The following is an 8,398-nucleotide window of genomic DNA, read 5'->3' as shown; positions in this document are numbered from 1 at the left end:
GAAGTGGTCATCACGTTCTTGCTGTGATGTGCTCCTCCCACTTGTTTACCTGCTTGACAAGCTGCACAAGGTCTATCTTTTTCGAAATGCACGTTAGTCAACCCTATCACGTGTTCTCCCTTTAGAAGCTTGTGAAGGTTCTTCATCCCCACATGTGCTAAGCGGCGATGCCACAGCCAGCCCATGCTAGTCTTAGCTATTAAGCATGCATCTAGACCGGCCTCTTCTTTTGCAAAATCAACTAAATAAAGTTTGCCGTCTAATACACCCTTAAAAGCTAGTGAACCATCACTTCTTCTAAAGACAGACACATCTACATTTGTAAATAGACAGTTATACCCCATATGACATAATTGACTAACAGATAGCAAATTATATCCAAGACTCTCTACTAAAAATACATTAGATATGGAGTGCTCATTAGAAATTGCAATTTTACCTAAACCTTTTACCTTGCCTTGATTCCCATCACCGAATACAATTGAATCTTGGGAATCTTTATTCTTGACGTAGGAGGTGAACATCTTCTTCTCCCCCGTCATATGGTTTGTGCATCCGCTGTCGATAATCCAGCTTGAACCCCCGGATGCATAAACCTGCAAGGCAAATTAGGCTTGGGACTTAGGTACCCAACTCATGTTGGGTCCTACAAGGTTAGTGCAAATTTCCTTAGGGACCCAAATGCAAGTTTTGTCTCCCTTGCATTTTGCCCCTAACTTCCTAGCAACAATTTTCTTATCCTTTCTACAAATAGCAAAGGAAGCATTTAAAGCATAATAAATTGTGGAAGGTTCATTCACTACTTTCCTAGGAGCATGAATAGCATTCTTTCTAGACACATGATGAATAGCATTTCTCCTAGACATATTTCTACCATGCATATAGGAAGAACTAGAAGCAAACATGGCATGAGAGTCAAAATCATCAAAAGCATTATAACTCCTATAAGCATTTCTAGTTTGTCTCCTATCATAATACATAAAAGCATGGTTCTTTTGCACATTACTAGCCATAGGGGCCTTCCCTTTCTCCTTGGTGGGAATGGGAGCCTTATGGCTTGTTAAGTTCTTGGCTTCCCTCTTGAAGCCAAGTCCATCCTTAATTGAGGGGTGTCTACCAACCGTGTAGGCATCCCTAGCAAATTTTAGTTTTTCAAAATCACTTTTGCTAGTCTTAAGTTGGACATTAAGACTAGCCACTTCATTATTTAGCTTTGCAATAGAAACTAGGTGTTCACTACAGGCATTAATATCAACATCCTTACACCTAGTGCAAATTTCAACATGTTCAACACAAGAGTTGGATTTATTTGCTTCTACTAGTTTAGCATTTAAATCATCGTTTATGCTCTTTAAGTTAGAAATAGAATCATGGCATGTTGACACTTCACAAGCAAGCATTTCATTCCTCTTAATTTCTAATGCAAGAGATTTTTGAGCCTCTACAAACTTATCATGTTCTTCATACAACAAATCCTCTTGCTTTTCTAAAAGTATATTCTTTTCATTCAAGGCATCAATTAATTCATTAATTTTGTCTATCTTAGATCTATCTAAGCCCTTGAACAAGCATGAATAATCTACTTCATCCTCATCACTAGATTCGTCCTCACTTGAAGAAGCATAGGTAGAATTGCGAGTACATACCTTCTTCTCCCTTGCCATAAGGCATGTGTGGCGCTCGTTGGGGAAGAGGGTTGATTTGTTGAAGGCGGTGGCGGCGAGTCCTTCATTGTCGGAGTCGGAAGAGGAGCAATCCGAGTCCCACTCCTTGCCTAGATGCGCCTCGCCCTTTGCCTTCTTGTAGTGCTTCTTCTTCTCCCTTTTGTTCCCCTTTTCCTGGTCACTTTCATTATCAGGACAGTTAGCAATAAAATGACCTAGCTTACCGCATTTGAAGCATGATCGCTTCCCCTTGGTCTTAGTCTTGCTCGGCTGTCCATTGCGACCCTTTAGCACCGTCTTGAAGCGCTTAATGATGAGAGCCATTTCTTCATCATTAAGCCCGGCCGCCTCAATTTGCGCCACCTTGCTTGGTAGTGCCTCCTTGCTCCTTGATGCCTTGAGAGCAATGGGTTGAGGCTCGTGGATTGGACCGTTCAACGCGTCATCGACGTACCTTGCCTCCTTGATCATCATCCGCCCGCTTACAAATTTTCCAAGAATTTCTTCGGGCGACATTTTGGTGTACCTGGGATTCTCACGAATATTATTCACCAAATGAGGATCAAGAACAGTGAAGGACCTTAGCATTAGGCGGACGACGTCGTGGTCCGTCCACCGCGTGCTTCCATAGCTCCTTATCTTGTTGACAAGGGTCTTGAGCCGGTTGTAAGTTTGAGTTGGCTCTTCTCCCCTTATCATGGTGAATCGTCCAAGCTCGCCCTCCACCAACTCCATCTTGGTGAGCATGGTGATGTCGTTCCCCTCGTGAGAGATCTTGAGGGTGTCCCATATCTGCTTGGCATTGTCCAAGCCGCTCACCTTATTGTACTCTTCCCTGCACAAAGATGCTAAGAGAACAGTAGTAGCTTGTGCATTTTTATGAATTTGTTCATTGATAAACATAGGGCTATCCGAGCTATCAAATTTCATTCCATTCTCTACAATCTCCCATATGCTTGGATGGAGAGAGAATAAATGACTACGCATTTTGTGACTCCAAAATCCGTAGTCCTCCCCATCAAAATGTGGAGGTTTACCAAGAGGAATGGAAAGTAAATGCGAATTCGAACTATGTGGAATACGAGAATAATCAAATGAGAAGTTCGAATTAACCGTCTTCCTGTAGTCGTTGTCGTCGTCCTTTTGGGAAGAAGAGGACTCATCGCTGTCGTAGTAGACGATCTCCTTGATGCGTCTTGTCTTCTTCTTCTTCCCATCTTTTCGCTTGTGTCCCGAGCCCGAGTTGTTGGACTTGTCATCCCTTGGCTCGTTGACGAAGGACTCCTTCTCCTTGTCGTTGATCACAATTCCTTTCCCCTTAGGATCCATCTCTTCGGGCGGTAAGTCCCTTTGTGAAGAGAACGGCTCTGATACCAATTGAGAGCACCTAGAGGGGGGGGTGAATAGGTGATCCTGTTTAAAGTTCAAAACTTAAGCCACAAAAACTTGTTAAGGGTTAGCACAAGTATAGCCAAGTGGCTAGAGAGAACTCAAAACACGATAACCACAAGAAAGCAATCACAGAGTTGACACGGTGGTTATCCCGTGGTTCGGCCAAGTACAAAACTTGCCTACTCCACGTTGTGGCGTCCCAACGGACGAGAGTTGCACTCAACTCCTCTCAAGTGATCCAATGATCAACTTGAATACCACGGTGTTTTTCTTTCCTTTGATCTTTTCCCGTTTGCGAGGAATCTCCACAACTTGGAGTCTCTCGCCCTTACAATTGAGTTCACAAAGAAATACGGAGTAAGGTGGGAATGAGCAACGCACACAAGACTCGAAAATCAGAGCAACAACACGCACACAAGTCGCAACAAGAGCTCGCAACGCAACACAAAGAGTTCACAACTCCACAAGAGCTCTATATGCTATCACAATGAAACGAATGCGTGAGATTGATGTCTTGGTGCTTAGAAGAGTTGTAGGAATGCTTGGTGTGCTCCTCCATGCGCCTAGGGGTCCCTTTTATAGCCCCAAGGCAGCTAGGAGCCGTTGGGAACAAATCTGGAAGGCCATCTTTGCCTTCTGTCTCGTGGCGCACCGGACAGTCCGGTGCACACCGGACACTGTCCGGTGCCCGATTTGTTTCCATAAAAAGCGAAGCCGACCGTTGCCGACCGTTGCAGATCTGGCGCACCGGACAGTCCGGTGCACACCGGACAGTCAGGTGCTTCCTTCCGACCGTTGGCTCGGCCACGTGTCGCGCGCCGATCGCGCGGCCGACCGTTGGCCCGGCCGACCGTTGGCTCACCGGACAGTCCGGTGCACACCGGACAGTCCGGTGAATTTTAGCCGAAGTCGCCGGAGAAAAACCCGAGAGCGGCCTCTTCGGCCGAGGCAGCCTGGCGCACCGGACACTGTCCGGTGCACCACCGGACACTGTCCGGTGCACCACCGGACAGTCCGGTGCCCCAGACCGAAGCAGCCCCTTGGCTGTACACAGCCAAGTCTTCTCTTCTTCTTCTTCTTTCTGTTTCTAAACACTTAGACAAGATATTAGTACACAAAACCAATGTACTAAGGCTTAGAAACATACCTTTACTTGTGATTTGCAACTTGTCCATCCATGGGCATATTTTCACATATTGGCACCTGTGTTTGCACTTAATCACCAAAATACTTAGAAATGGCCCAAGGGCACATTTCCCTTTCAGCCTCGTCTTCTTCTTCTTCCCTTCCTTCCGTCTATGGCCCGAGCCGGAGTCGGTAGGCTTGTCGTCCTTCGGCTCATTGACGAAGGATTCCTTCTCTTTGTCGTTGATCACGATTCCCTTCCCCTTAGGATCCATCTCTTTGGGCAGTTAGTCCCTTTGTGAAGAGAACGGCTCTGATACCAATTGAGAGCACCTAGAGGGGGGGGGTGAATAGGTGATCCTGTGAAACTTGAAAACTTAAGCCACAAAACTTGGTTAATCGTTAGTATAATAATTGCCAAGTGGCTAGAGAAGAATCCTCAACAAAACACAATAACCAACAAGGATCAATCACAGAGATGGCACGGTGGTTATCCCGTGGTTTGGCCAAGACCAACGCTTGCCTACTCCACGTTGTGGCGTCCCAACGGACGAGGGTTGCAATCAACCCCTCTCAAGCGGTCCAAAGACCCACTTGAATACCACAATGTTTTGTTTACTTTACTCAATCCCGTTTGCGAGGAATCTCCACAAATTGGAGCCTCTCGCCCTTACACTTGAAGTTCACAAAAAAGCACGGAGCAAGGGAGGGATTAGCAACGCACTTAAGACAAGAAATCACAGCAACACCATGCACACAAGTCGCAACGAGAGCTCACAACACAACTCAATGAGTTCACCACTCAACTAGAGCTCTAATCGCTATCGCAAAGAATCAAAGGCGCGGAATCGATGTCTTGGTGCTTAGGAATGCTTAGGAGATACTTGGTGTACTCCTCCATGCGCCTAGGGGTCCCTTTTATAGCCCCAAGGCAGCTAGGAGCCGTTGAGAGCAATCTAGGAAGGCTGATCTTGCCTTCTGTCGACTGGCGCACCGGACAGTCCGGTGCACACCGGACACTGTCCGGTGCCCGATTTCTTTCCAGAAATGACGCAGTCGATCGTTGGTAGCCTGAGAGCCGTTGGCGCACCGGACATGTCCGGTGCACACCGGACAGTCCGGTGACTCCTTCTAGCCGTTGGCTCGGCCACGTGTCCCGCGCAGATCGCGAGGCCGACCGTTGGCCCGGCCGACCGTTGGCTCACCGGACGGTCCGGTGCACACCGGACAGTCCTGTGAATTATAGCCGTACGTCGCCGGTGAATTCCCGAGAGCGGCCAGTTCGCTCAAGCCAGCCTGGCGCACCGGACACTGTCCGGTGCACCACCGGACAGTCCGGTGCTCCAGACTGAGCAAAGTCTTGGCTGCTCGAGCCAAGGCATTTTCAATTGGATTTTTCCTGTTTCCAGCACTTAGACACAATACATTAGTCCACAAAACAATGTACTAAGTCTGAGAAACATACCTTTATTCTTGATTTGTACTTTGTCCACCTTTTACACTTAGGCACTTGTGTTGGACACTAAATCACCAAAATACTTAGAAATGGCCCAAGGGCACATTTCCCTTTCAGGATGTCAATTTTATGATCCATTTATTTCCTTGTTCTCGTATATACTCTAGGAAGTTTTCCAAAACATCCCTTCACTAGTTGGTTGAGTCATTATTAGTTTGAGCATCTTCTTCATTTCTGTTAAAGTAGATATCTGAATCTTTTGATTTTAGAGAGGTTTACTCGCAAACTTATTTCTAAAATGTTTGAGTGATTCATTGTGTTTATTGACTATCATCGAGAACATCTAGTCACTTGTTGGCTCATAAGTATCTCTTTTAAGACTTTTGATGTTTTTGGGCATTTAGATGAAGTTCTAGGAAGCAAACTAAGATTACTGTTACACAAAAAATATTGGTATCCACTGACCCTCCATATGGTTATCTAATTTAATCCATCATTGGTATTAGAGCAGTTTAAGGAACAGTATACCTTAGTCGATTATTGATCTAAGATGGTGACCCAGAGTGTGGTGTTGGCAAGCTACCGTTTTGCTATGGATCGAACTACCTGTACTAGAAGCTCCACATGTCTTTGTATCTTCAGAGCATTGCCTCACGAGTTTGTAAGATCTGTCTAGACAACACCTACATGGTCCTTTCTATTCAAACTATTGCCTTCAAAGCAGAGAACCATGACGTGAACAATAGAGCCCACAACGTCTTGTTCTCATGTCCCTTACTTTTTGAGTTTTACATCTTGGTATAGCTCATGAGATATAGTTTAGCCTAGAGAAATTCAATGAGGAGTAATGTTCATGTTAATACTATACTTTTCAAAATGTATCGATGAAAACAGAGAACTTAATTCAGTTGGCCAAAGAGTCTATCAATTCCATTTTTTATGCTTTTAGACAATTGTTAGGGGCGGAGCCAAGTTGACCCATGTGGGTGTGACTGCACCCAGGCAAAAACAAAAAAATATTGTAAGCTATGAAATTTTGACTCTATTTACACCCCATGGCCTAATTTTCGGCACCTAGTTGGCCAGTCCAACTTCATGTATCTAGATCTAGGACCTTAGTGTTTCTCACGGTGTGGGAGCTAAGAGCATCTACAGTAGTTATGTAAACATGTTTCTAAATCTTAGTTTAAAGAGTTATTAGAAAAAAACTCATCTCCAATGGTATTGTAAATGTTGTTGCTAAATTTATGAAGTTGCTACATTTTTCTTCCTCATTGCTACATGTGGCAAACCCGAAGGGACTCCCCAAAGCTCATTCCACACGAAATCGAAGCCTACTTTCTTTTCTATTTCGCGCGTTATTTCATCCCCACTCTTCCAACAGTGGCCATGCTACTTTTATATTATTAAGTTTCATGGAGTGCACTTATATACAAATAATCTGTGAATTTTTAGTTGCATGTTCTGCTCCTATATATTGTTTCCAAATCAGTTTCATGTGTATCTATGGCTAAAATTCAGATAGAATTGTATGTGTTTTCAGTTCACATAGAACTTTTGAATTCTAGGTATGTGCAATTTGATCGTGGCCATCCTACTGTACAATCTGATCGCAACTGAAATAATTCATGGGGCACTGATTTCTTTTATGAAACACATGTGGACTAGCAACAGTACTTGGTGACAATTAAACTACCACATGCTGCGAGTAGTACTACCTGAATATCTGATGAAGGAGCAAAACCAATGAGCCAAGACCTTGCACACAGGTGAAGCTGATCGTGTGCTTGCCTGGATCAAGACAAACTAGGCCCATTTAAAAAAAGGCCCTTTCAAATAAGCTGAGTTGGCATTATTTAAAAAAATTTAGCAACGGGAAATAAAGAACTATTGAAGAATATGTAATTTTTTACTCTCTATTATTATTTAGCAACTCCCTATGTCGTCTTTTAGGGAGTTTTTCTTACAAAACTACTGGAGATGCTCTAAGGTCGCCATTACCTTTTCACCTCTCGTCGCTGCATGTTTATTCAGTTCTTGGCTCTCGCTCGGTTCTTCACATGGCGCAACTCCACTCTTCGAGTTCGTACTGAGGGCGGGACTGAGGAGGTGGGCTCCTGGCCTACTACAAAACCACGCTGGCACACCGCCACTGTCGGTGACTTGGTGCCTTGGTGAACGACGACTTTTCGAGGCCCCAAGGACCCTGATGTCTGCGTCCAGTTCGGTTCAGGTAATCACGTTGTATGCTGCTAGCGCCTTCTATCTCTAAACCTCCACTTCTAGGTCGATCACAAGGCAATCTACAGTCGACTAAAATACAAATAGTGTTCCAAATGACTGGTTCAGTATGGAAAGATTTTTTCAAAAGAAAAGGACCAGATCATGGATATGAGCATTCAAATATATCAAGGTGTGTACCTGAGATTAATTTCGAGGAGGAGATTAAATATGATCCAGGCTTGAGAAAGAAAATTGATGCTTATCGTCCGAATCAAAGTGAGAAATTGAGAAGGAAATATTTAGAGAATGGGCCTTGCCAACGTCGTACATGTAATTTTTCCTCTTCACGAATTGGAGAAAATAAAAACCAAGAACTTTTCATCCTGAATGGTTCAATAAATTTGGGGATTGGCTTTAATATATTAGGGTATATTGATTTTGTTGTTTCTTGTTTAGAGAGAAAAAAGACGCAGGATATAAAGCTTTTGTTGTTGATGGTTGGAATGGTTATAATAGGAAAGACAATCTAAGGTTACAT

Source organism: Zea mays, chromosome 2, assembly GCF_902167145.1.
Source record: "Zea mays cultivar B73 chromosome 2, Zm-B73-REFERENCE-NAM-5.0, whole genome shotgun sequence".
Lineage (NCBI taxonomy): Eukaryota > Viridiplantae > Streptophyta > Magnoliopsida > Poales > Poaceae > Zea > Zea mays.
The sequence above is the reverse complement of the archived record's forward strand: the minus strand, read 5'-3'. Positions refer to the sequence as shown.